Source organism: Balaenoptera borealis (assembly GCF_965194805.1).
Source record: "Balaenoptera borealis genome assembly, chromosome: 2".
NCBI classification, from domain to species: domain Eukaryota; kingdom Metazoa; phylum Chordata; class Mammalia; order Artiodactyla; family Balaenopteridae; genus Balaenoptera; species Balaenoptera borealis.
This window is the reverse complement of record NC_138867.1, coordinates 117,495,514-117,521,874: the sequence shown is the minus strand read 5'-3', so window position 1 is coordinate 117,521,874 and position 26,361 is coordinate 117,495,514. Positions and strand designations below refer to the sequence as shown.

At 49.8% G+C, this 26,361-nt stretch overlaps 1 long non-coding RNA gene across 2 annotated transcripts in view; it reads right to left on the bottom strand.

The window, feature by feature from the left end:
* LOC309624236 overlaps positions 1 to 26,361 on the bottom strand; it is a 135,356-nt gene that overhangs the window by 31,594 nt on the left and 77,401 nt on the right. Inside the window, exon 4 of one of the 2 annotated variants that reach the window (XR_014241821.1) lies at positions 16,868 to 18,895. The exons of the other annotated variant lie outside the window; for it this stretch is intronic. This is a non-coding gene — a long non-coding RNA (uncharacterized lncRNA). Of the gene's footprint in view, positions 1 to 16,867; positions 18,896 to 26,361 lie in introns of those variants that run through there. 2 annotated transcript variants of the gene reach the window in all.

Here is a 26,361-nt window from a genome sequence, read left to right as displayed (position 1 = left end):
TTGCATTGGCTGTTCCTTCTGCCTGGAACATTCTTCTCCCAGATCTTTCTTTCCAATAAAAACAAAAATAAACAAATGGGACCTAATCAAACTTACAAGCACAGCAAAGGAAAACATAAACAAAATGAAAAAAGCTACAGAATGGGAGAAAATATTTGCAAACGATGCGACCAGCAAGGGCTTAATTTCCAAAATATACAAACAGCTCATACAACTCAACAACAAAAAAACCAAACAACTCAATCAAAAAATGGGCATTTGACCTAACTAGACATTTCTCCAAAGAAGACATACAGATGGCCAAATAGGCACATGAAAAGATGCTTAACATCGCTAATTATTAGAGAAATGCAAATCAAAAGTACAATGAGGTACCACTTCACACCAGTCAGAATGTCCAGCATCAAAAAGTCTACAAATAACAAATCCTGGAGAGGATGTGTGGAGAAAAGGAAACCTTCCTACACTGTTGGCGGGAATGTAAGTTGGTGCAGCCACTGTGGAAAACAGTATGGAGAGTCCTCAGAAAACTAAAAATAGAATTACCATATGATCCAGCAATCCCACTCCTGGGCATATATCCAGACAAAACTATAATTCAAAAAGATACATGCACCCCTCTGTTCATAGCAGCACTATTCACAATAGCCATGATGTGGAAACAACCTAAGTGTCCATCAACAGATGAATGGATAAAGAAGATGTGGTACATATATACAATGGAATACTACTCAGCCATAAAAGAGAACAAAATAATGCCATTTGCAGCAACATGGATGCAACTAGAGATTATCATACTAAATGCAGTAAGTCAGAAAGTGAAAGACAAATACTATATGATATCACTTATTTGTGGAATCTAAAATATGACACAAATGAACCTATCTATGAAACAGAAACAGAATCATGGACATAGAGGACAGACTGGTGGTTGCCAAGAGGGAGGAGGTTGGGGGAGGGATGGAGTGGGAGGTTGGGGTTAGCAGATGTAAGCTATTATGTATAGAATGGATAAGCAAGGTCCTACTGTATAGCACAGAGAACTATATTCAATATCCTATGTAAACCATAATGGAAAAGAATATATATATATATATATATATATATATGTATATATATGTATGACAATCACTTCGCTGTACAGCAGAAATTAACACAACATTGTAAATCCACTATACTTTCATTTTTAAAAATTTGATAAAAAAATAAATAAAATTTTTAAAAAAGATCTTCCTTTCCATGACTGCCTCCTTCCAGTCATTCAGGTCTCAGCCAAGGGACTTTCCTAGCAGAGAGAAAAGCACTCCAGGTAGCGGAGAAAACTTGTTTGACAATCCTAAGATGGGAAAGATTTGAAGAGCTGAAAGAAAACCAGTGTAGCTGGGGCAGAGAGGGCAAAGGGAAAGGGGAAATGGTTTAGTCTGAGTTCCCCTGAAAGCCAACCCGAAGGCTGTAATCCAGGGAGCAGGGATGAGGATCAGAGGAGGGAGACCAAGGAGAGCCCATATGAGAATTGTATGTATTGAGTTGGTCACAGCTTCAAGCAATCGGGGAGCATTCTGAAAAGACTTATGGAAGGGTCTCAGAAACATAACCTGGGGCAAGTAAGAGGGAAACATTTATCCAGTGCTTCTCACCCTCCTTGTCAAGAGTTGCCTCCATGGTATTATCTACCCTGCCCTTTGCTTTCAGGAAAGCCAAACAGTTCCCTGGCAACAAAGAAGCCCTAGGGCAGAAAGCCAGAGGGAAAGGTCAGGGGCCTGAGGGGAAGGTGCTGTCAGGTTACACCCATGAACTGGTTGAAGCCAGGGTGAAGCTGTTTGTCACAGCAATGGCTGGAATAAAAGGTGAGGCTGAGAGAATTTGAAGTGGGGCACAAGAGGTGTCCCAATAGAGTAAGAGAGACACAATGTGAGGCTGATGGGGGAGGCTGAAGATATGAGGGATGAGCTATGCATGTCAGAAGAGGGGGGTGGAGGTTGCTCTGGGCAGGCAAATGCTCCTGACACGGGTGGAAGGGTGAACCATGGTGGTCTGAGGCCCCAGAGAGGACCTCCTCTTTGTAGGCTGCCTAACCAGGACACTGTCTGCCCTTTGTGTGCTGAGGAGGCCATTTCTCACTTTTGGGGAATTTACTAAGTATATTGCAGCATCCTCCCATGGAAAGGGTGAAAAGGCAGGGCATTTATGTGCTCCTCAAAGTACCCACATGTGACCTGTGTTGGTTGAAAGACTGGGAAGGATTCCCACAGTGTTTATCACAAGACTGTGGTCTGGTGTCTACGTATGCACATTCATTCAGGAATCACTATCTGTGTACTGAGCATCTCCTATGTGCCAGACACTGTCCCAGGCACAGGGGATGCAGAGGTGATCAAGAGTGCCAAGGCCCCTGCCCTCACCGAGCTCACATCCCAGTGGGGGATATGCAGACTTGGTACATGCTCCGTGCACATTTCAATGTGTATGTGGTACAGGTGTGTGCTGCCTGGTGGGGGCCTACGATGCTACTCTGCTTCCTCCATAATCTCCCTCTGTCCCCACACCTACCTCCTGCTTCCCCCAGCCTCACAATGAAGGCCCCAGGCAGGCAAATGATTCCAACCCCCTTAAGCTGGGGGCCAGCTCATTCTCATTTCTCAAGAAGTTTAATTTTGCCAACAGCCAGAGGCAATGAGAGCAGCTCTGGAAATCTGGCTGCTAGTACTCTGGGCTGGGATAGGCAGCCCAGAAATAATTGCCTCTTTGAGTGTTTTATTGGAATGTGCACGTGCTTCCTGCTTCTTGTGGGGACCGTTCCCTCCCAGGGACGCTTCTTAATGTAAGGAATGAATTAGGCCTGTGGGCTGCTTCAAGGTGAGGGTGGAGGGTAGGTCGGCCTCAGGGCTGTACCTTGTCTATCCTCCCCCTTCCTCCAAGGCCACGTAATTCGTAATTCGAGCTGGAGTCTGGAGAACACCTGCAATCCTGTCACATGCACCAAAGCCTCAACACCTTGTGGTCAGACAATTTCCCCCAAGGTCTGCCCCAACTCCCACAGTGCCTTGGAAGCCCCTCGCTGTGCTGCTGAGGGTGGTGGCCCTGAGACTTGGTCTGAGCTCTGAAGACTGCTTTGCTGTAAGAGCCTCCCCCTTGCTGCTGTCCTTAGCTCAAGATGCCTGCTTCTCCTTGCTCTGAGTAGGGAAACAGAATGTTAATGATGATGAGTCCAGATTTTCCTGGGTGCGGAACCAGCCAATGGATCCTAATGTCACATCCTGGCTCAGTCCACCAGATCTGTGATTGTACCAAGATGGCTGCCTCCTCTGCGGCTGTTGCTGGGTATGAGGGGAGTGAACTGGCAGAGGGAGAGTGGAGGGGAAATGACCATAACGAAGGAAGAGGTTTCATTTATCCGCCCCAAATCTGGTGGGGTCCTCTCAAGGTCATTGAGACTATCTCCCCGACTCCAACCTAGTCAGTGCCTCCCAGCCTCCCCGGGGATCCCATCCCACACCCCTGACTTGCCGGGCCCATGGCTAGGTCAATGAACAATCGGGGGAGGGGCTCCACTTCCATGCAATTATTTCAGCTCTGTGCCTCAGCTGAAATCCTCTGGAGTTATAGGCTTGTTGACTATTTTTTCTCTAAAATAATCACGCTTCATCTAGGTTATGATATGATCTTGAGTGACATACGGAATAGCTGTCAGGGTGGGTGCAGGGAACCAGGGCCCTGTTGAGCATTTCCCGATGTGAAACACAAGGACTTCCAGGCCTGGGGGTCCTGATGCTGCTTGCGGCTCCAGTCCTCCAGGAGGCCCACAGAAGTGCTATGCCATTTCATTCCTTCCCCATCTTGGCTCCTGGAAAACTCCTACTCATTCTTCAAAATCCTGATAAAAGATCACCTTTTCTCTGAAGCCTTCCCTGATCCCTTTTCAGGCAGAGCCCATCACTCTCTTTTGACTCAATAGTTCACTCCGCCAACAGACTGATCTTGAGCAAGTAACTAATTATTATGGAACCTCTATAAAATGAGGGTAATGTAGCCTTTGCAGGGTTAGGGGGGAATCAGAGATACTGTATTCTCAGAACTTAGAATTGTGCCTGGTGCATGGTCAGGGCTCAGAAAATGACAGTTCTTGGAGTGATGATGGCAGTGATCACACTCTTTCAGTGGTCTGTTTACACATCTGTCACCCCTAATAGATTGTGGACTCCTTAAGGACAGAGCCACAGTTGAGTCATTGCTGTACCCATAGCACCCTGGCTGGCTCAGAGTGAGCACCCAATAAAGGGTAATAAATATCAGCATTATCATTAGCATACTTAAACTAATACTAACCTTTAGCGAGTGTTTACCATGTGCCAGGCACTGTTCCAAGCAATTTAGCAGGATCATCTCACTTAATCTTCGCAACAATCCTATAAGTGTTGTCATCCCCATTTCACAGGTGAGTAAAGTGAAACTAATCGAGGTTAGACAATTTGCCTGAGGCCACACTGTCAGGAGTGAGGGATGGAGGCAGTTTTTGAACCCGGTCGGCCTGACTCCAGGGTTTTTGAACAAACTCCATACTTGACTGCTGGGCACGCTCTACACTATATCACAATCCTCAGTCCACCTGACAACGGGGCCTGGGTCTGGTTTAGTTATGCAGCCCCCGATCCCTGCACAGATCTTGGCATAAAGTAGCTTCCCCAGTTAATGTTTCTTGGATAAGTAGATGAGAAAAGGAGAGGAAGAAAGGAGAAGGTCAAGGACAGATGAGGCCAGAAAAGGGCCAGGGAGAGGGCTGTGTCTTGGCCTTAAGGTTTGCACACCTTTTCTGGGGCCTGTGCCATTCCCACCAACCCAACTTCCAACTGTGTTTGAAAGGGTGTCCCCTTTGGGAACAAACTGAAGCTCAGAAGAAGGCGAGCGGAGGACTCAGGTACTCCCTCCTTCCTAGGCAGCCCCTTCCCATGTCCAGGACCACTGGCCTGAGTTGTAGGGGACAGAGAGAGGTGTGTGGTACATGAGTGAGCTAGCATTTGCGAGAAGAGGAAATAAAAGCAGGCTGCAGCATCTCTGTGCCTCAGAAGACTAGAATGTGGGAACTAGGGAGTCACCCCCGCATACCACCCACTCTCTGCCACCTCTGAACTCAACATTCAAGGCCTGATCTCACTCAGCAGGGTCGTATTCAACCTTGATGGAGGTGAATCTTCCTTTGGTGGGGAGAGGACTGCCTCTTCTCATTGCCCCCAAAACACTGTAGGAGAGAGCCAGTCAGGAGCCATGCGACCTAGGGCAGCTCCTATCTACTCCCTGACCTTCAACTTCCTTATATTTAAAAGAGAGTTTGCCCTGATTACGCCTAGAGCCACCCTGCAGTGCATGTGTCCAGAAGTGAGTGGGTGGAAGGTCTCTGTTCCTGTTGTCCTGTCAGTACCCTGGGGTGGGGGCGGGGCCTGCCTGCCCATCTGACCTCAGGGCCAAGGTCGTGGGGACTTTGCCCAGCTGTGTCCTAGCCCAGACCTGCTTCTTCAAGTCCAGTTGGTGCTAGGGAGGGAGAGGGAATTTTTAATTTACATTTCTCCCCTTGATTCAGAGTCTGGGCAGCTATTTTGACTGCTTCACTGGAATATTCTTTAATTCTGAGTTTCTTTTTCTCATTACGGCTGGAAAATTAAAATCTCTCTGCTTTGGGCAAGTGAAGGCTGAGTGAGGGATGGCTGTTGCCCCCGCACATTTCTTATTTAAGTCAATTTGGAAACACCGACTGTTTTCTCTCAGGGCAGGTGACAGAGAGAAGAGGACAGGGCAGACTTTAGCCTCCCTCCTTCCCACAGCATTGGCATTAATCCTCTCATTTTTCCTGTAGCCCTCACTGACCTGGCCTAATCACAAACTTAATAACACCCTGGCTTGTAAAGCTCTTCCCCATGCATTCTTTCCAGCTGATTCTCACAACAGCCCTGCAAGGAAAGCAGGTGTTCTTGTCCTTGTTTTTATTAATGAGGGAACTGAGGGTCCAGGGCATTTGAAAGACAAGCCTCTGAAATCCTTGGGAAGGGGGCAACAGGGTGGGGGTAGTTGAAGTTGTGACCCTTTACCTTCAGGTCCCCTTGTTTCTGAAAAGACAGCTGGGGCAGCGCTGCCTCCTCTCATTGCCCCCAGAACACTGAAGGGGAGACCCACTCAGGAGCCATGTGACCTAGGGCAGTTCCTGGCTCCTCCCTGACCTTCAACTTCCTTATATTTAAAAAAGAGTTTGCCCTAAATTATGCCTAGAGCCACCTTGCAGCGCGTGTGCCCAGACTCCAGGGAAAAGGACAGTTGTTCTCTGCTGCTCTGCTCCATCTCTGTCCTTGGGTGGTGACTGCTCCTTCCTATGTGAGAACACCCAGCTGTCTTTGCCTTGCTCTGTTCTCTCTGCAGATCTCTCAATGATTTGCCCACAGACTCTCAGAGGGATATTTGATCCACATGCGTCTCCCATTAGAGCCCCAGAACATTCCCTCTGAGACGGGCCTGGAGAAAGTCTGGTGGGAGGCGGCTCCATGATTGCCTCAAAGCCCTAGCAGCACACTGTTTTTACTGAGCATGTTGGGAGGTGTCTGGGGTCTTCCAAGGTCTGGAAGAGGTTCCTTTCACTGGGGAACACAGGGTCTAGGAATGCAGGCTGGGCTACATCTCAAGCAGCCTTAGAAGTTGTGACTGCCCCGTCGGCAAATGGCAGCACCAGCCTTCTAGGGGCACATGCTCTGGTGGGAAAAGAAGTTTCTTGTTCCTCCTTTGCCCCATTCGCAGCTCCCTCAAGGACCTGGTAGTTTCCACAGTCTTCTATTCCCTTCTGTGGAACTCCAGGGAACCAAGAGCCCCAGGTACCATGTGACCCTAAACCTCTTCAACAACCTCATGTTTTTGCTCCTGGTGTGAAATGACAGCCACTCTCACCTGCCTCTCTTCCTCCCTGGGGAGTGGGAGCTTAGGGCAGACTGCTCTCTTCATCACCACCTCAACCCCAGGACCACAGAGGGAACTCCAAACCTAACCTGAGCCAGTAAGAGGGACAGTCTGGGCAACCAGGGGCTTCCTGGGGCTGGTGCAGGAGGGAGAGCTGAGGGAGGCAGGAGGGAATGAGAACTTTCTGGAGATGAAGTCTTTGAATAGCAACTCAAAACCTTTGGATTGGGCTTCCCTGGTGGCACAGTGGTTAAGAATCCACCTGCCAATGCAGGCAACACAGGTTCAAGCCCTGGTCCAGGAAGATCCCACATGCCGCGGAGCAACTAAGCCCGTGCGCCACAACTATTGAGCCTGCACTCTAGAACCTGCGAGCCACTACTGAGCCCGTGTGCCACAGCTACTGAAGCCCACACACCCTAGAGCCTGCGCTCTGCAACAAGAGAAGCCACCGCAGTGAGAAGCCGGTGCACCATAACAAAGAATAGCCCCCACTCACCACAACTAGAGAAAGCCTGCGCACAGCAACGAAGACCCAACTCAGCCAAAAATAAATAAATAAATTTAAAAAAACAAAACAAACTAACAAAAAAACCTTTGGATTGTTGAGGCAGAAAAAATCAGACAGATCTGGGATCAAATTTCAGTTCTACCTCAAGCTGTGAAATCTTAGACAACCTCTGGAAACCTGTTTCCTCCTTCACTTTCCACAATGGTGATTATTCCATATTGTTGCAGGATTGAATGAAATAATGTACATAAGACACTTACCAAGGCCTCCAGCATATATTAGGCAGTCAGTAAATGGTTGCTATTATTAAGTATTAGTATCAGTATCAGTATTATGATGGAGATTTAGGAAGTGGGGATTGGAGACAGACTTTCTTGTTTGCAGGACACTCGGCCACAGTGAGTTAGGGGGGGAGGAAATCTCCAGACAAAGGGTCTCCACCAGAAGTTCTGTGTGATCTTGTGAAAGCCCAGCCTCACCTCTGCAGTGCTGTCTTGTTGACCCAGACATAGACCCAAAAAGCCTATTCTCTTTCCTTGCGGCAGCTAACTTTACACCAGGAAAAAACAGCACCTTGGGAAATTAGAGTCACAGAGACTGGGCAGTCAAGTTCCTCTCAACGTCAGATAAAGGGGCTCCTGTTCTGATTCCCATCAGTGGTGAGGGATGATGCTCAGGCTGCCACTGAGCACAAGGGCCTGGCCAGCTGGAACAATGGTTGGGCAGGTGCCAAGGTCTTGAAAAAAAACTGAGGTCCCAAGAGAGAAACCAGAGCTGCCCCAGTGGGCACTGCCTTCTCTTTATGCCTCTCACTCTTTGCTCCTCCTCACTGCCCTGTTTCTAGCCCCACCCAACCCCATTTCTGACAAGGAGAGTGGGACCAAAGTGAGACCTCGCAGGGTAAAAATTGGGGCTCCTCTCCCGGGGAGGGAGTTTAGAGCACTGGGCTTCGCCCTACATCACTAGCTCCGGAGACCCTAATATGATTCAAGATCCAGGAAAATGGGGTAGCAATCCTAAGATCCTGAGAAGGGAGAGTCCACAGAAGTCAGCATCACCTCACCCCATCTCTCTTCCCCAATCCTGGGTCTTTGTTTCTTCTTTCTCTTTTGACTCTCTCCTTTCCATTCTCTTCTCTCTGCCTCTTCCTCTTTCTCCTCTCCTTATCCACAAGCTGGCTTTGCAAGTTTTCAACTTCTGTTCCTAGACCCCCTAAACATGCAGCAGTCTCTCTCTTTTTGTTTCTCTTGTTCCCTCTCTTCTCTCCGATTGCCTCACCCAGAAGCAGGAATTCCCGCGTTCTCTGATAGAGGCATGGGAGAGCTAAGCCCCAGGATAGAGCCTCAGACTCCTCAGGGGCACGTGGGTGGGGGGGCTGGCGCTGGGCTGTGTGGAAGAGGAAAGCATGAATTGGCTCATGAGAGCGTAAGGAAGGCATAGACAAATGGAATGCAGTATTGATTGGGCTCTGGGTGACTCATCACCTCAGAGGAGGGATCTAGGAGGGTGATGTCATTGCTGGAGCTGATGGTGACACTGCCAGCTGCACCTCATTCCTGCCCTGAGACGTTTTCTTCCCTTTCTAGCTTCTTTTTGCCTCCCCATTACAGGGCAAGGCTGGGGAAGCAGACCTCACCTTTGGTGTCATTTAGAACTACAATGTGGTTTTCTTAGACTGAGACCTTCCTTCCCACATCCTCACCTCCAATTCATCTGCCTGTCTTATTAGATGTACTAATGTGCACATGGGCATTCACTGTCTCACACATGTGTGCACACTTTTGACATGTGTGTACAGCTTACCTGCAAGAGCGTGTGCACGCACACACACACACCACACACAACACACACTCAAATATACTCCCACCTGCCATCTGTTTCCATCAGTGAGGGGAATAAACTGGGCATCAAACAATGCTAGGGGACTCTAGGGGGCGATTCTCCCTGGGAGTGATCTGAGGAAGAGCTCCTGTGTGCTCATCTACTGGCATCTTGATGTCTTGTGCCTCTTAACTTCAGGGGCCGCACACTTGAGCCAAAGTAAGCCCAGCATTTGAATAGGTGTGTGTCCTTAAATATGTTCATTTCCAAATTCATAATCATGGGGAAATTGGGCAGGGATGTTGTTGGCAGGGGATGGGGGTATGTGGAAGAGGACAATTTGAGTAGAGCCAGAGACTTTAGAAACTGACTCCAAGACAAATTTCATAATATCCCCCTCTCCTACCCACCCCCAAATTGACTATATCTTTCCCTCTGCATCCTGGGAGGAGAGAGAGTTGGATCTCCCTTGTTAACTAAGTCCCAGGAATCCAGCTTAAGCTGGGGCAGAGGAAGGGTTCCAAATATGAATGGGAATATTAATGCTATGTAAATCACATGCAAATACATTGAAAGCAAAAATAAATAGCTAGTGGGTCTTGGAAAAAAAAAAATTAGCCTGGGGTGAAGGCAGTGGAGAACCCACAGCCCAAGAAATGGGGTAACTTCCAGAGTCTGGGTGGAGGATGAGCCCACTGCAGTCCTCTGGAGACTCTGGCCTGTGGTGGAAATGGTTTGTTTTGGCCATAAGCAACAAACTCACAAGTATTTGTTCATTGCCCATTTGACATGGTGGCAGAGGTGGATTTTCCATAAAGCTAATGAAGCTTAAGCTTTGGGGCTACACATTTCCACAGGCCCCTTCCAAAGGCTGCCTTTAATTTTTATGTCTATAATTTTGTATTCTTTTTCTTAAAGAGAACTTCCCCAAATTGTATGATCTTTGGGACCCACAAAACCTGGGTCGATGTCTGCAGTGAAGAGAATAAACTCTCTATTTAATTAGCAGCCTCCTTTGAGATCATCTGTCTCTCAGAGATGCCCGTCTGTCTACATGGCCTTATAAGCCCCTTCCTCTGGGTCGAAGACCCAGATGAGCTCCAAGGCTGCTCCTGGCTCCAGGACTCCACAGTTTCCTGCCTTGAGGCTGGTGTTGGAGGAGGATGAAGGTAACTGCTTTGTTGTTAAAGGGAATGTGGCCCTCCTGCCCAAACTCTGAACTTCAGGGAGCAAGTACCTGATATTGAATAATAATTATATCTTACATTTGTAAAGCCTTTGAGAGTTTCTAAAGGGAACGCGTCATTTGATCTTCACAACAACCTTGAGGTAGGGAGGAGATATATTATGGAGATTTGTTATAGACAAGGAAACTGAGGCTAAGAGAGGTGATATTAAAATAATAACAGCTCACACTCACAACCTTGTTGTAACAGCAGGGATGATTACATGTATTATTATTGTGTTCTTTTAATCTGCACGACAACTCTATGAAGTAGGTACCATTATTACCCTTATTTTTAGAAATGGAGAAACTGCACAGAGAGGTTAAGGAATTTGCCCTAGCTAGACTAAAGAGTAGCAGAGCAAAGATGCAAACTCAGGGAGTCTGGCTGCAGAGTTCTTGATCTTAATCAGTTCACTACCAAAACAACTTGTGCGTGTTCATGGGCCACAATCTAAATCCAGATCTTTCTGACCCCAGAGCCCTTTTTCATCTCTACTAAGCATGACAACCTCCCTAATGAACTAGGAAGTGCCAGCCACTTGTGGCCAGGGGCCCAGAGGGAGGCACAAGGTGATTGGTCTAAGGTTCAGGGTCTTGCCAGGGACGGAAGGATGAGTACCAGGGTTCCTCCTGTGCTGATTGCTCAGGGCGGACAGTGAGCCAACAATCACCAACCTGAGATAAGCCTGAGGAGGCATCCTCCCTCCTGGGCCCTCAAGACCCCCAAATCTTTGACCATTTCTCCCCACTCCTATAATTCCCTGATAAATGAGATCAAGATTATGGTCAGAGGTGTGTTTAGGAAGATCACTATGGCAAAAAATAAAGGATGGTGGATTAGGGGTGAGGGTGAGTTAGGAAATGGTTACAAAAATCCAGGAGAGAAGTGATGAGGTCCTAAATGAAGCTAGTGACTGTGATGTGGAGAAGAAAGATGCTGCAGGAGTGAACAAATGAAGGGTGAACAGGGATGTCTTCCAATGATACAGCCTACATTCAGGCACTGGTGGAAGAAGAGGGATAGAGAATGGGGGATGTGTAGGGGCAATAAACAATGAGGCCTGCAGGATGAGCAGCCCCTGGAAGCTGCCAGAGGTGATAACATTCTATCTTCCTGCTCTCTGGGTCCCCAGTTAGGTTGGTTCCCCACCACGTGCTGTGTGTATGTGTGTGCGCGCGCACAGAAGTGTCAGCCCTGGGCTCTAGGGCCACATCACAGGGAGGTGAGCTATGGGTAGCATCAGGAAAGCGTGATTTAGAGTCTCATTCCCACTGCCCTTCACTGTGCTGCAAGGACAGTTCAATGTAATATATAATTACCGCTGCCCAACAAGGCTGCACTGTACACAAAGCTCCCCACCTTCCTCCTGCTCTCTTCTGCCTGTGTTCAGACTATAAATCAGTTTTCAATCCTGAGTGCTACCAGTAAATGTTCAAGCTCAGGATCCTCGCCTCATATTCCCGCATCCCTGGGGGGTGGTTCAGGCTCTGAGTGGCCCCCCCTTCCCCTAGTCCTGATTCTGACATCCTTCCTGTCCCCTGATTGATGGTAGGAGGGGCAGCGGGGGAGCTGGAATTGGCTCTAGGGTCTCTGGGACCCTGGCTTGGGGAGTGGGGGTGGGTGGCTCTGTGTCTACCTGAGTTGGTCAGGTCTGAGCTGGACGCTGCCCAGTGTGCATGCTCCAGATCACTTGGGCAAGAAGACAATGAAACTAACCCCTCCTCGCAGAAAGGCACTCTCCTCCCAGTCCTGCAGGATGTGCCAGAAGGAAGCAGGTGGGGGCCTTCCCTGGAGAGTCTCCAGAAGATAGCACCCTCCTTATGTATTGATGTAGGGATGAGGAGGCACAAACCATGGCTCTGCCCTGAGCTGGGATGGGAAACCACATGGTGTACCTGGAGGGTGATAAAAGGACAAATCAAGAGAGGACTTCTTGGGCTTCCCTGGTGGCGCAGTGGTTAACAATCTGCCTGCCAATGCAGGGGACACGGGTTCGAGCCCTGGTCCAGGAAGATCCCACATGTTGCAGAGCAACTAAGCCCATGTGCCACAACTACTGAGCCTGCACTCTAGAGCCCGTGTGCCACAACTACTGAGCCCGCGTGCCACAACTACTGAAGCCCATGCGCCTAGAGCCCATGCTCCGCAACAAGAGAAGCCACTGCAATGAGAAGCCCGCACACCACAATGAAGAGCAGTCCCCGCTCTCCGCACAGCGCCCAGCAACAAAGATCCAACTCAGCCAAAAATAAATAAATAAATAAAATTTTTAAAAAAGAAAGGACTTCTTGATTCCTTGAGGACTTTGATTCTCCTACTTTTCAAAAAAGGTAGATGCTTTCCTTTTCACCTTCATGCTTCTCTTTGCAAGGATGACTGCAATGGCCTCCTCACCCCTCTACCTGCATCCACTAGTACCCTCCTAACACATCTTCCAGCTGAATGGAGGTGAGATCATGCCTCTTGCTTCCCTGATTAAACCTCTTTGTGAGCCTCCTTCTTCCCTTAGGATAACATCAAATTCCTTCCCATGGCTCACAAGACCTGACCTTGCCCATCTTAACCATACCAACCTCATCGGGTACCACTCCTCCTTTTATTGCCTCACTCTAGCCACACTGCTTTCCATTTCTCCAACACTCCTGCCACAGGGCCTTTGCACCAGCAGTTCCTGAAACCTGAAATATTCTTCCTCTGGCTCCTCCTCTTCTAGGTCTCTTCCTATGTCACCATCCTTCGCTGATTACTTCATCTGAACTAGGTCCCCCTTTCTATGTCAGCACCCTGTTTGTTCACTTTATAGTACTTATTATATATTATGTAATTTGTAATTCTGTATTCCTCAGCTGGTTTCCTGTTTTTTTTTTGTTTTTTGTTTTTTGTTTTTTTGTGGGTTTCCCCCATGATACTGGAATCTCTGTAAGGGCAGGGGCCATACTGTATTGTTCACCACTCTATTCCAGATGCTTAGCATAAAGCCTAGCACACAGTAGGTATTAATTAAATATTCTCTGAATGAACTGAATGCATGGGAGGTGGCTGCCAGAGGAAGTCCTGGAAATTGAAGCTGACTCTACCAATACCCATCGCATCCCCATTTTCAAACAGCAAACAGATTCCCCCTTCCCTAGGAGATCAGGCTTGTACCCAACCTGGGGGAACCAGCAGGGGTTCCCCCAGGGCCTCGACCCTCCTCCCTCTCTTTTGGGAAAACTCTCTTAGCTCTGGCCCTTTCTGGCTGTCCTTGGAGCTGCCCCCCTACCATGGGTCAGTGGCCAGTGTTCACCACCTCCTACTCCCCCTCAAGGTCCCTGGGTTGTTGCAAATCATGGCCCATCCCAAACTGATACCTGTGCCCACTGCTTGGGGCAGAGGACAGGAGCGTGGAAGGAAGAGGGGGGGTGTGGGCCAGGGACTCAAAATGGGAACAGGAAGGGAGACCGAGGAGGCAGCTCTTCCACACATTATAATATCCATGAAGTAAATGCAAATTAACTGAAAGCACCTTTTGAATAAGCAGCTTTTATTGAGGGAGCTGCTCTAATCCGTAAATGGCTTTATTGACCACACGGAGCTTCCTGGTGGGGGAGGGGGTGGGAAATATAAACCCGCTGTCAGGAATTGCTCCGCAGCGCCCTTGTCCCTGCGCTTTTAGATTCCAGACATGCTTCTTGAGGCTAATGGAACTGGCAGATCTCTAACCTCGGCTTCCACATTCCACTCTCCTCCCCCACCCCAGCCTAGGGAGATTGCCTGCTGGGTTTGCGGGAGGCTGAGGCTGCTGTATGCTGCACATCGGATCTAGGTGTTGACTGAATCTCAGGGGCTGTAAGCAACCGAGTGTGGCTATGGTGATATGGCGCTGGGGGCTCTCTGGTACAGCTCTACACCTGGGCACGTGAAACATTCCTGTGCCTGTGTGTAAAGGTATGTGAACTGTGTCCGCTGGAGGGTTTGTGCCCATTTACACACACCCCTGGGAACAGGCGCCACTGTGTGCCTGTGCGCCTGTGTTTGTGTCTGCACCCTCCCCCTACGTCTCCATCCATTCGTACTCCTTCTCAGGTTGTGGGGGCCTGGCCTCAGCTGAGGAGTCATGCTTTTTCAAGGACTAATGACTTTTATCAGAATGACAATGAACTGATGACACATGGAAGCTCCCAGGCTCTGGAAAGAAGCCAGAGAACAACTGGGAACAGAATGGAGGCTGGTGGGACTTGGGGGCTCAAGGACCTTGTCTCTCAGCCCATTCTAGCTCTGTTCAGATTTTAGAGGGTAAGTGGATGGACAAAGGAAGCCCAGAGGATTTTGGAAATATGTTATCAATATTCCTGGCCTGGCCTGCCTGCCTTTTCTGGGAGCCTCCAATCCCTGCTTTGCTGTCTCTCTTGCCCTCCCAAAGTGCTCACCTTGACCACAGTTGTGAGCTGTGAGGGGTAAGGCTGGCTATTCTATTCTCCCAGCCTCTGCCCTCTGGCCCTCAACCAAAACCAAGTCCTGCCCAGAGACGGAATGAGGGGACTGCTCCTAGGTATGGGATAACATAGAATTCTGAGAGAGGCAGGGACACAAAATCAGGCCTTGGAGCAAAAACTGGAAAGCTGCTCCTTGGACACACAGCCTATCAAGGCTAATTGGCCTCAATGATGGTAGGGCCAATCCATTTCATAATGGATTTAGGACCAGGTGACTTGTCATTGGGGAAAGGACAGGAGAGTCCAGAAGCTTGCAGAACATCCACACTAGAGGGACCTGGATTACAGAACAGGAACTTCTCTCATTGGTCAGAGAAGATAAGTGATACCCCCCCTCCTAAAGGTTTCAGAGAGACTTCAAACAGACCTGGTTACAGCACACAGGGGCTTGCTTCACTGGAAAGCTCCCCACCCCACTTTACCAAGAGGCAGCCACTTTTCCCCAAGCTGAAGAGTTCCAGCCCCCTTAGCAAAGCCCGGAACATAGTAAGTGTTCAATAAATACTAGTTGGTGTGAATATTAGCATAATCTCCTGGAGGAAAGTCTCTGATGGTGGTCTCTGCAGAGAGGGCTGAGCCTTTAGGACCCTGGGAGTCAGGAGGGGCAGGGAGCAGTGTGAAGCAGGCATGGTGCCAAGATGCTCAGCTGGAGCACCAAAGAGGCAGGGGCCCTGGCCTCCACTGTGGCCTCTCCTTGCCCAATCCTGGCTTCCCAGGAGTGTCCTCTCTCTGGGCCCTGCAGGGAGTCCTCCTTCTGTCCCAGGAAGGCCCAGTGACCTTTCCCTCAAGTCTGCAAATATATTCTTGGCGAGTCTTGGAAATAAAATTGTGCTCAACATTTGTACAGGGCTTTTCTGCTGCCCAGGCCTTTACAGACATTAGCTAATTAAATGGAGGAGGATGAGACGGAAGAGGGCCTGGCCTCTGCAGTCAGGGACTCCGGCCCACCTGACCTGGGCAACTCCAGTCCTATTCTTCCTTTCTTCTTTTTCTGCAAGATTGGACTCACTTTAAAGAAGAAGCGACTTCTGGGGAGTTGGCGACTGAGCCAGAAAGCAAAGGGAGGAGGGAGTTTAACAATATGTTGAGTAGGTAAGGGTCTTCCTGAGGTCATTGTGTACCACTGCCAGCCATATCTAGCAACTGGCTCAATCTAAAAGTGCAATTATGTGTCTGCCATGAATGGGTCAATCACCTTCTCTCCCTTTGGAGGAGGACGTGAGGACACACAGACAGTAACTAGAGCCAGAGCAGGTTGTCAAAGGTCCTTCCCAGAGAGCTAGGGGGTCCTGTTCCTGGTCTAGGGACAGGGCCGACCTCTCAGCCTACCTGGGAGTCACAAACCTGGACAGTAGCTCCTAGCCTGAAGAGACGCACATAAACCTCTGCCCCACCTGGCCGTGAGTGTTGGAGGGGAGCCATCCTAGCATTAGCAGAATTTCTTGTTCCACTGCCCCCCACCTACTCCCCACTATCCTCATACCCTGCCTGTGCCAGCAGTGAATCACAGAGTGCAACTGTCCTCCAATGGGCAACAAGTCAATTCCCACCTGGGGAGGAGAGAAAGAATGAGAGATTGGGGTGGGGTGGGGGGAGAGAGAGAGAGAAAGAAATTATCATGGACTAGAACTAGGGGAAAGACCAAGAGAGAAACAGAGACCTGTTATAGAGACTGACCTAAGAAAGACATAGGCCATATTTCAGACTGAGACTGCGGGAGAGGAAAAGGAAGAAGACTGGAAAGAGAGAAGGAGGAAGAAACAGCTCCTCAGGTAGTAACTGTGTCGAGATTGAGGGTTTCTTGGCACAGCCAGAGACAGCCCCATGTAGAAATCCCCCCAGGAGGCCTGACAGAGCTGCCAGGAATCCCTGGAAGAAGAGCCACACCTCCCACCCACCAACAACCGGGAAGGACAGCATCCACAGGTGCCCACCTCAGATGTGTGGGCTCCTTCAAGAGGCAGGTGGTGTGCATTCTCCTCCCTGATCCCATCACAGGGACTGCAAGCCTGGAGACTCAGCGCCTCCTCCTGCAGTGAGTATCCCCTGTTCCCCCCAGGTCTGCCCCTGCCCACCCTGCTCCCATCAATCTGCCTGGTGATGATTGGTGAGTCAGCAATTCTGGATGCCTCGCCAAGCCTAGCAGAGGAGGGCCTGACCTCCCCTCACCGTAATTATCTGTCTCATAAAAAATAGGCATTGAACTTCATAAAACCAATTAAGACTTCAGGGCCAGGGCACAGGAGCAAGCAGGAGTCCAGGCAGCACTGGCGACTGTGTGGGCCAACTCCAAGGGCAGAGCAGTACCTGACAGCTCCCTCCTCTCAGCCCCAGCCCCAGCCCTAAAGGCTGTTAAGCTCCTGCAGATGCAACAGAAGAGGCTGAGGTCAGACCCAAAGAAAAACTGGCTGACTGGCTGGCAGGGGCCACGAGCACTGGAATGGTTTCTTCCTTTTGTGACCAGCAGCCTAACGGAGCCTGGTTCCTCCCTCCATAGCCCTCTCTGGTTCCAGAAAACCTCAAGAGCTTCCCATCAAGTTACCAAGGCAACAACAGCCCAGCAAGATTCACAGTGATGATGAAGAGAGAGAGAGAGAGCAGAGACTGACAGCAGCCCCACGACAGGTTGCCAGGGTGGGAACACACATCTCAGAGTGAGCAAAGAGGCAGAGGCTTCAGGCCAGAGAAGCATCCCCTGCCTCCCTGTCCAGTCTGTTCCAGGACTTGTTTTCCTGCAGTTTGTGGCTTTACACAGCCCAGTCCCAGGTGGGTGAGAAGACAGGATCAAAGCTTCCCTCACTGTTGGGGCGGGGGGCGGCGGCGGCTCCTCCACAGCTTCCCAAAATGGCAGATGTTGCGGCTCCTGGCCCCAGTCTCTGCTTTTAAAATCCAGCGGGGGCTTCCCTGGTGGCGCAGTGGTTGAGAGTCTGCCTGCCAATGCAGGGGACACGGGTTCGAGCCCTGGTCTGGGAAGATCCCACATGCCGCGGAGCAACTGGGCCCGTGAGCCACAACTACTGAGCCTGCGTGTCTGGAGCCTCTGCTCCGCAACAAGAGAGGCCGCGATAGTGAGAGGCCCGTGCACCGCGTTGAAGAGTGGCCCCCACTCGCCGCAATTGGAGAAAGCCCTCACACAGAAACGAAGACCCAACACAGCCAAAAATAAAAATAATAAATAAATAATAAATAAATAATTAAAAAAAAAAAAAAAATCCAGCGGGACTCTCTTTCATAACCACCTGCTCTCTGCATGAGGGAGGCAGTGCTGTTAAGGGATCATGAGCATGGGCTGCTTTGGAATCAGACAGACGTGGGTTGACTCTTGGCTTGGTCACTTTCTAAGACTCTGTGACCTTGGGCAAGTCATTTCTCTCTCAGTCTCAGTTTCCTTGGCTGAAAAATGGGGATAACATGATAAATTCCCAGGACTTAATAATATCATACATATAATGTGCTTGTGCAAGGACTGGTACTGGTCAGTTTTTAAAAAAATTTTAGCTGTTAAAATTTTATCCTTATTATTAGTATTTTAATTTTTATTATAAATGTGTGCCTTCATATACTCATCTGTAAAATAGGAATCATGATTCAGTGGGTTGAAGATTAAACAAGATAAAGCATGTGAAATGCTTAGAACAATATCTTCCCCATAGAAAATGCCTAATGAATTGGAGCTGTTCTTATTAGGATTTCTACATCTCCTTTCCCCTTCCCCCGACCCCGGGCCTTCAGATTATGTACCTGGAAGCTATCCCTGAGCTGGCTGAAACTCCTAGTTCCCTAAATAGTATTGGCTGTGAAAATGAGGCTTCTGGAATTGTGGTGAACTTCTAACTCACTTCTGGACCAAAAATAAGCCTTTGACTTCTGTACTCCCTCACTTCCGTCTCAGGAGCCTTAGGTTGATGTCCAGCTAGATCAGTATCCTGGAGGAAAGGGGTAAATGGTCATTTAGAATGGAAAAATGTTTTGTCCCTACACAGAGGGTCAGGTGCCAAGCTGGAGGAGGGGACACAAGAGAATGGATGAGAGACCACATGGGTGGAGCTACAGTGCCTCTCGTTCCTGTCTTTTTTTGGTCCATCTGAGGCCTCATTTCCATAAGGAGATCTCAGATATGGCAAGCAACTGCAGACTGCTCCCAATCCCTCACCATCTTCCTCTCTGGAAACACCAACACTCCTCTAGGGCCTAGTCACACTTCTGACCTTTGAGATCCATGAATAGGCTGGTTTGTGATGCAGTCTTCCTCATACTCAGCCCTTTCCACACATCTGTACCTCACTGGTCCAATCGCACACGAACTACATGGGAGGGTGTCCCAGGGTCTCCAGGGTATGCCACAAGCTAAAACCTAGGCTACAACTGCAGCTGGAAGAACTTAGGTGAAACCTCAGAAAAATGTCTTGGTTAAAGGAGCTGGGAGACACAGGGAAAAGGCTACAGGTCAGCTATGGAATTCACCTCTGCAGATTTTCAGCTGGAGAAGGCCCAGTCCCTAACCTCTACTGCCCTAGAGAGCTTGAGAGTTGATACCTCAGTGGGGGGCAGGTGGGGCTAGGGCTGTCAGGATGCTCAAGACATTGGAGCCAAGGCCTCCAACCCTGGGTTTCTTTCCATTCCGCTAACCCTTCTCTCCTCCATAGCTTGGAGGACTGCTGCCTTAATGTTTACAGCAAACCTGAGGCCCTGTGGGATGAGGTGGTTTCTGCAGAGCCAGACTCTAGGGACAACCAATAATTTTGGGTTCTGAAGTGAGAGATCAGTTCTGAGGATGACTCGAACATGTACTCCACCAGAATAAGTTCACAGATTTGAACCTGTGCCCTCAGCTCTGCTAGCAACAATACCTTTGTCTCCAGCTCAGAGATCCCGTCCTGCGCACCAGTCACTATACACTGGCCTCCTCCCTATTCTTTGGACAGAGAGAACTCCTGATACAGGCGTTTTACCATCCCTGTGCCCATAAGTCAATACTCACACAGGCTCTGTTACTGGAGAGGAGGGATTCCTGAGGGTTGGTGGCTTTGGGATGACTGGGTAGGGGATGAGGAAGTCTGAGGGAGACAACTGGAGAGAAAGCAGGAGTGGGGGGCCTTGGGAAGTCTTCTCTTAGGGGCTTTCCCTCAGGGCAGCTGCTGCCCAGAAAGCCCCAGCTGGGTCAGCTACAGGTCAGGAATGAGCCACAACCCACCGACCTGCTCAGCACTCCCTGCTGCACCCCATCCCCATCAGACTCCCAGACAGGTCCAGGAATAGTCACAGAGGACTGTGTTAGGTCTGGGAAAAAGAGAAAAAGCCTCTCCCTACCCCCTGCCATGATGAAGAACCTAGTGGGCAGGGCATGGGTATTAGCAACACAGATTAATCTGGAAGGCATTCTGAAGAAAATTTAGCTCCCCAAAGACAGCTAAACCAGCGTTAGCTGTTAGGGAATAGCAAGGGGCCAGGAGTTACACTGTCTCCAAACTGGGCCCACCTGGTCTTGGCCGTGGCTCCCAGATAGAGACCTACCCTACTAACTGATCTCCCAGAGGCAGAAGTCAGGTTTCTTTCAGCCCAAGGAGTCTCAGGCACAGTTAAGAAAAGCGATTTTTCTCTCAAGTCTCTGTCTCTGCCTGCTAGAAAAAGATTGCTTCCAACTCTCAAAGGGTCTCCCCTGCTCACCCTCAGAATGACAGGTGGACAGACAAAATTTCTAATGTTCTCAGAGTCCAGGCTGAAGGTGGCCCCACAGAATCCTCTCCTAGGATGACCCAGGAGTGCCCCCTGCTGTCTGGCTTGTCTGAAGCCAGTCGGGAGTGGAGGAAGGAAGGAGTGAAAGCCAATTCTAGTTGCTCCAACAGAAGGGGCCACGCTTTATGCTGCCCCCTTTACTCACTGCCAGAGCGTGAATCAGAGCTGGATTTCCCCAGGGGTCACTGAGGAGGGGAACGTCCAGAGAGCAGTCGACCTGGGAGAAGGACAACACACCGGGGCCCTGTAGCCTGGCCTCTGGGCACATGCCCAGAGCTCAGAGGAGGGCTGTCCAGTCTGTAGATGTCCCTGGCTTTAGGAGGAAAGTCACATATCACATAGCAAAATCAGCCGCCTCCTCTGAGCCTCGGAGAGAAGAGGTTGTGCCACATTCAGTGAATCACCTCAGTGAGTGAGTGGTGGAAGATCTGCCAACCTCGGGGAGCACAGGAGAGACCCCGCTTCTCCCCAGCAACTCCCTTAGGTGCCAGGGAGACATGACCAAATTTACCATTGATAATACAGATAATAATAGCTGTTTCCAAAAGCACCTTCAGCTCCACATCTGTAAGCTCAGGAGAGACTAGAAGATTCTTCAGGTCTCTTTAGCTCCACCATTCTATGAGTCTATAGGGTTCCACAGCCCCCCACCTCCACCCCTAGTGGCTGCCTTCTGTCCTGACCACCCACTACTCCCCACTCCTAGTTCTTTCTTTAACCTGATTTAAATCCATCTTGCTGCATCCTAAATAGTGGCAGCTAGAAGGGAGGGTCTTCTTCCAACACTTCCCGTTTTCAAGATCAGAGACAGTGAGGGAGGGGGGAAAAGAGACAGAACACCGAGAAACCTAGAGAAGAGAAAGGAGTAAAATAAGGGGTAGAGAGATGACCAGCTAAGACCCAAGTAAATATCTGAGAAGCCATCTGACTGGCTAGAGAGGTAGGGAACGAGCCTCAGCACTGTCTCTAGTCATTCTCCCTGTAAGCATTTCATAGCTGCATCTCTGCGCTCCCACTAAATGTAGGCATTGAGTGTGCATACACACGTACACACATGTGTGCTTAGATTGTGGGGAAGGCCTGGCTGGCTGTGGGGCTGTAGCAGGGCAGCAGTCCTTTCCTGGTCAGAGACTTCTGCCCTACCTGCATAATTATCTTCCCCTTTTCACAGCCCCCCTCCCAGCCTCCAAGCCTTCTAGCACTAGGTCTCTGTGCTTTCAAAACAGCTCCCTCTCTGAGTGTTACCTCCAGGAAGTGCTGAGCTGGTCGAATGGGGGGATGGAAGGGAGGAGAGCCAGTCCTCTTCCCTCCAGAGCATGACCCCATCAGACAACCTCCCTTTACCTCCCCTCCCCTCCACCTCTTTCATCACTGCCACCTGACAGCTGCGAAAACAGCCCTCCTCACCCTGAGGAGTGGACTGCAGAGGATATGCCTACTTCCCAGCTGGGGGTGGGGGTGGGTCTGGGGCAGCAACATTCCCAGCAGTGCCTACACAGCAGTGCCCTCTGCCTCCCTTCTCCCATAATTAAAGAAACAAAAGGGAAAGACCTCCCAGCCAACCCCTACAACCACTTTGCAGTCACCCCACCTTCCCCAAATCCCTGTCCAGCCTGCCCCCAACTCTGCCCTCCAAAGGTAGCCTGTATTTCTCAGACCTTGGAAAGTCACATGGGGATATCTCACCCTGAAAGACAGATCTGCTCTTGGAATGCAGGGAGACAGTGATGAATTCGCCCACACACTAGCAACCTACTTCCGTTAACTACTGTGTCCAAATAATTTCTTTAAATCACCAAAGGTGAGGCTGGGGGAGGGGAAGGCAAGTCTGTGACATCAATCTTCAGTGGGGATTCCTCCTCCAAACCTGGCCAGGGCCAGGCAGGAGAAAAACTCTGCACACACATACTCTGGGGACTTCTGGGGCAAAGTGAAGGAAATGAGACCCACCCCCACCCCGGCACCCCACAGCGCCTCCTGTGACCTCAGTTATCTTCAAGCCAGCCCACTCCCTTGGGTCCTTGGAAAAACAACACAGATATGGGTTTAAGCACCCCTTCCTGGAGGTTTCAGGGCTCTGGCTGCTCCCGGACAGGGTGGGGCTGCTCCTCAGAGCATCCTGACCCCTCAGGCAGACAAGAGAGCGTCCCCTGTGTGATCAGCATCCAGGGGCACCCAAAAGGGCAGGGCATGAGAATGATAACTAAGATCTGTACTGCAGTTCCCAGTTTACTCATTCCTTCTCAAATTACCCTACTTAATGCCCTCATTTTACAGTTGAGGAAGTAAAGACTCACAGGAGTTGACGTGCCCAAAGCTACCAGCTAGAAAAGGGACAGATCTGAATCAAGCACTGGCCTTCTACCTCTAGAGTCTGCTTCAGGGGACTTCCCTGGCGGTCCAGCAGTTAAGACTCTGTGCTTCCACTGCAGGGGGTGCAGGTTCGATCCCTGGTTGGGGAACTAAGATCTCACGTGCCACGCAGTGCGGCCAAAAAAAATAAAATAAAAAAGTCTGCTTCAGGAAGATCATGTCCTGGTAGGGTAGGAGGCCAGGAAACAGGTAACATTTCAGTTGCTAAGTATGTCCACCTACCCTTGGCTCTGGAACACAGTATCATCAGCTCAAAACTACAGTTCTAGCCCCTCCCTGCTTACACTGCCTGCCTCCAAGCCAGTCTCCAGCTGGATGTTTGTACATCTTGGGGATGGGCCAGGTGGGGCCCAGGAGGCAGAAGGGACAAAGAAGGGAAATGCTGACATTTCTCCAGGGCCCAGGAGCAGTAGAGGGTATGAGAACTGGGCAGATGGACCTGAACAGGCCATGTGGGAAGGCTGGGCTACGGGATAAGTATGGACACAACGTGGCCTGGCTAAAACATGGCTTTGCCCAATTGGCGACCTGAGCGTTTCTCCCTTCCTCCATTCTCCCCAAGCCTCTCCAAACTGCCTGCTTCAGATGTGATTCTTTCCAAATGGGCTCCCCTCCCCCACAAAGGGCTGGCATGTGGAGGGATGTTGTGGACTGATTACTGACATTGCAGCCTTCTTCCAGCAGCAGCAGGCTGGGGAGCTGGCAGCCCAGACCACAACAGGAGCAGCTTGTGATGGTCTGTTCCAGCAGATTGGAGAGGGTTCCCCATGGCTTAGACCTGAGGCTGAAAAAGCGGGAAAGAGGAGGCCTGCAAGCTCTTGGCCAACCAGCCTGCTTATTGGTGGCTTAAAATACAGGTGCCCATATGGGCTCTCCCTGCCTGGAGGGAGAAAAGTCAGCATTATCCAGCCCTGTGATTCTGATGGCTGTTGAGGCTCAGTGTTGGGGTCCCCCTTAGAGGTGCTCAACCTCTCCCAGGCCCTGGAGTTCCCAGAAATGAGGGGAGGGCAAGCAGGAACCAGTCACTGGCACTTGCTGGCTCCCTCCATGCCTCTTAATAGTAGAAACTCATCTCTTCTCTCAAGTATTTCATTGAAGGGGGTAGTTGGGGTGGGGGAGAGAATATCTTTCCGTCTCAGGGCCTTATGGAACTGCCAGTAGTTTGAGTTATCTAGTCGGATCAAATGCATCATGAGATGTCAAGAGAGCAAGAGACAAATACTTTGAGATGGGCTTCAAGGCATGGCCTCCTCTCTGCGATTATCTGGTTACCCTTAAATGAGGGCACTACAAATATACTCTCTGTAGATCAAAGCCACAGAACACAAATTCTTTAAGAGCAGCTGCAGAGGAACTTCCCTGGTGGTCCAGTGGCTAAGACCCCACACTCCCAATGCAGGGGGCCCAGGTTCGATCCCTGGTCAGGGAACTGGATCCCACATGCTGCAACTAAGAGATCACATGCCGCAACTAAAGATCCCTCATGCCGCAAAGAAGATCCCACGTGCCACAACTCAGACCCAGCACAGCCAAATAAATAAATAAATATTTAAAAAAGAAAAAAAAAAGAGCAGCTGCAGAAATAGTAGCCAGCACAGAACTGCAGGGTCTTTTAGAGTTAAATGGTCCTCAGGGATTCCCCAGATTCCAGGCCAAAGGCCCTCATCACCTATCTGGTGACAGAACAAATAGGCTTTTGGATTTTGAAGGGGGAAGCAGGTGATGCAGGAGAGAGACTTTCATGCACAGAGGTGCTCAACAAATTTTGGATGAGGGTCACTGGTACAGGAATATGCTTCCAGAGAAGCTCACTGTATTCTAATGCAGGAGAGAGAAGGCTGGAGTGGGGGCGGGGGGTGGGTGGGTGTCTTCTTATTTCAGCCAAGGTGACCAAGGGGCCTAATCTGGCATCTCTACCAAAATGGAGGTGGGAAGACAGGTTACCATGAATTAGATGGGCCTGCTACACTGGCGTGAATCATTCTCAGGACACCTCTGAGCCTATCTAGGCCCTGATCTTTGTCTGGATGCTTCTCTCTAGCTGAGGCTGGGAAGCTGGTGCAGACACTCACGACCTTACTCTTCACAGCGCAGCCATTAAGGAGCCTGATTAGCAGAGCCCCATGCTGGGCTGCTAATGGGTTGGGGACATTAAGCATAAATGGTTTCCCAGTCATGGGCATGAGCAAAGCCCAGGAAGAAACAAATATTTTAATCTCAAAGAAGATTAAATCTCAAAGAAACAGAAATCTAGGGGGGGAGGGGGTTCCCTCTGCTTACTCTGCATCTATTGTTCTCCAATCCTCCACCTGCAACAGTTTCTGCAACTCTCAGATCCAGGGATTCCCTGCCTGAGGAGGGCCTCCCCCGACCTCCATGCATGGCAGGGGGTGGGGGTGGGGGGGAACCAGATCTGCATGCACCCAGACATATGGGAGTAGAGGAGATTGTCAAGGATTCACAGGGAGGGTGATTCCTGGGACTGGGACTGCCTTGGCCAATAACCCTGATAAATCAGGAAATCCTTGACATCTAATTTAATCTTGTGATAACTCAAGGCCCACTTCCTGGTAGCTGGGGAATTAGGGGAAAGGACTGGAGTGGAAGGTCAGGGATAGGACACCTTTAGACCCAAATTAGTTGCTCTAAGCCAGCGGTTTTCCCAGTGTGGTTGGGACCAGCAGCTGGGAACTTGCTATGAACGTAAATTCTCAGGCCCTACCCCGGACCTACTGAATTAGTAAATTCTGGCTGTGACAACCTGCAATCTTATTTTAACAAGCCCTCCAGGTAGTTCCAATGCTTGTTTAAGTTTAAGAGCCACTGCTCTTGGCTCTACCTCTCAGATGGAAGGGAAATGTCAAGAGAAGGGAGAATTAGGGGGGGATGCAACAAGCAGCCTCATCCAAAGGGGAAAAAAAAAAAAAGGAACTTTCCCAATGTGGAAATCCAAAGCTAGGCCTCAGAGGAGTCCTCTGATCTTCTTGGACTATAAATGTCAGAACAGTGTCTAAGTGGCCCTGCACAGAGGAGTCTGGGGAAAATAACCAACCCTGACCTTTTGCATTTTGCCCAGAGCAGGAAAGGATAATGGTAATTTATCTCCTGCTCAGCTTTTCTGAGCTACCTTTCCCTTCAGCTGGGCCCCCCTAAAACTCCCATCCCTCCACTCCATCTCCCCAGCCCTTTGGCTACCTGCTGTGTCTTATGTCTTTTCCCCTCATCAGAACTATTTCAAACTATTTCTTAAGCAGACCAGCAGTGAGTAAGGCCCTACTCCATA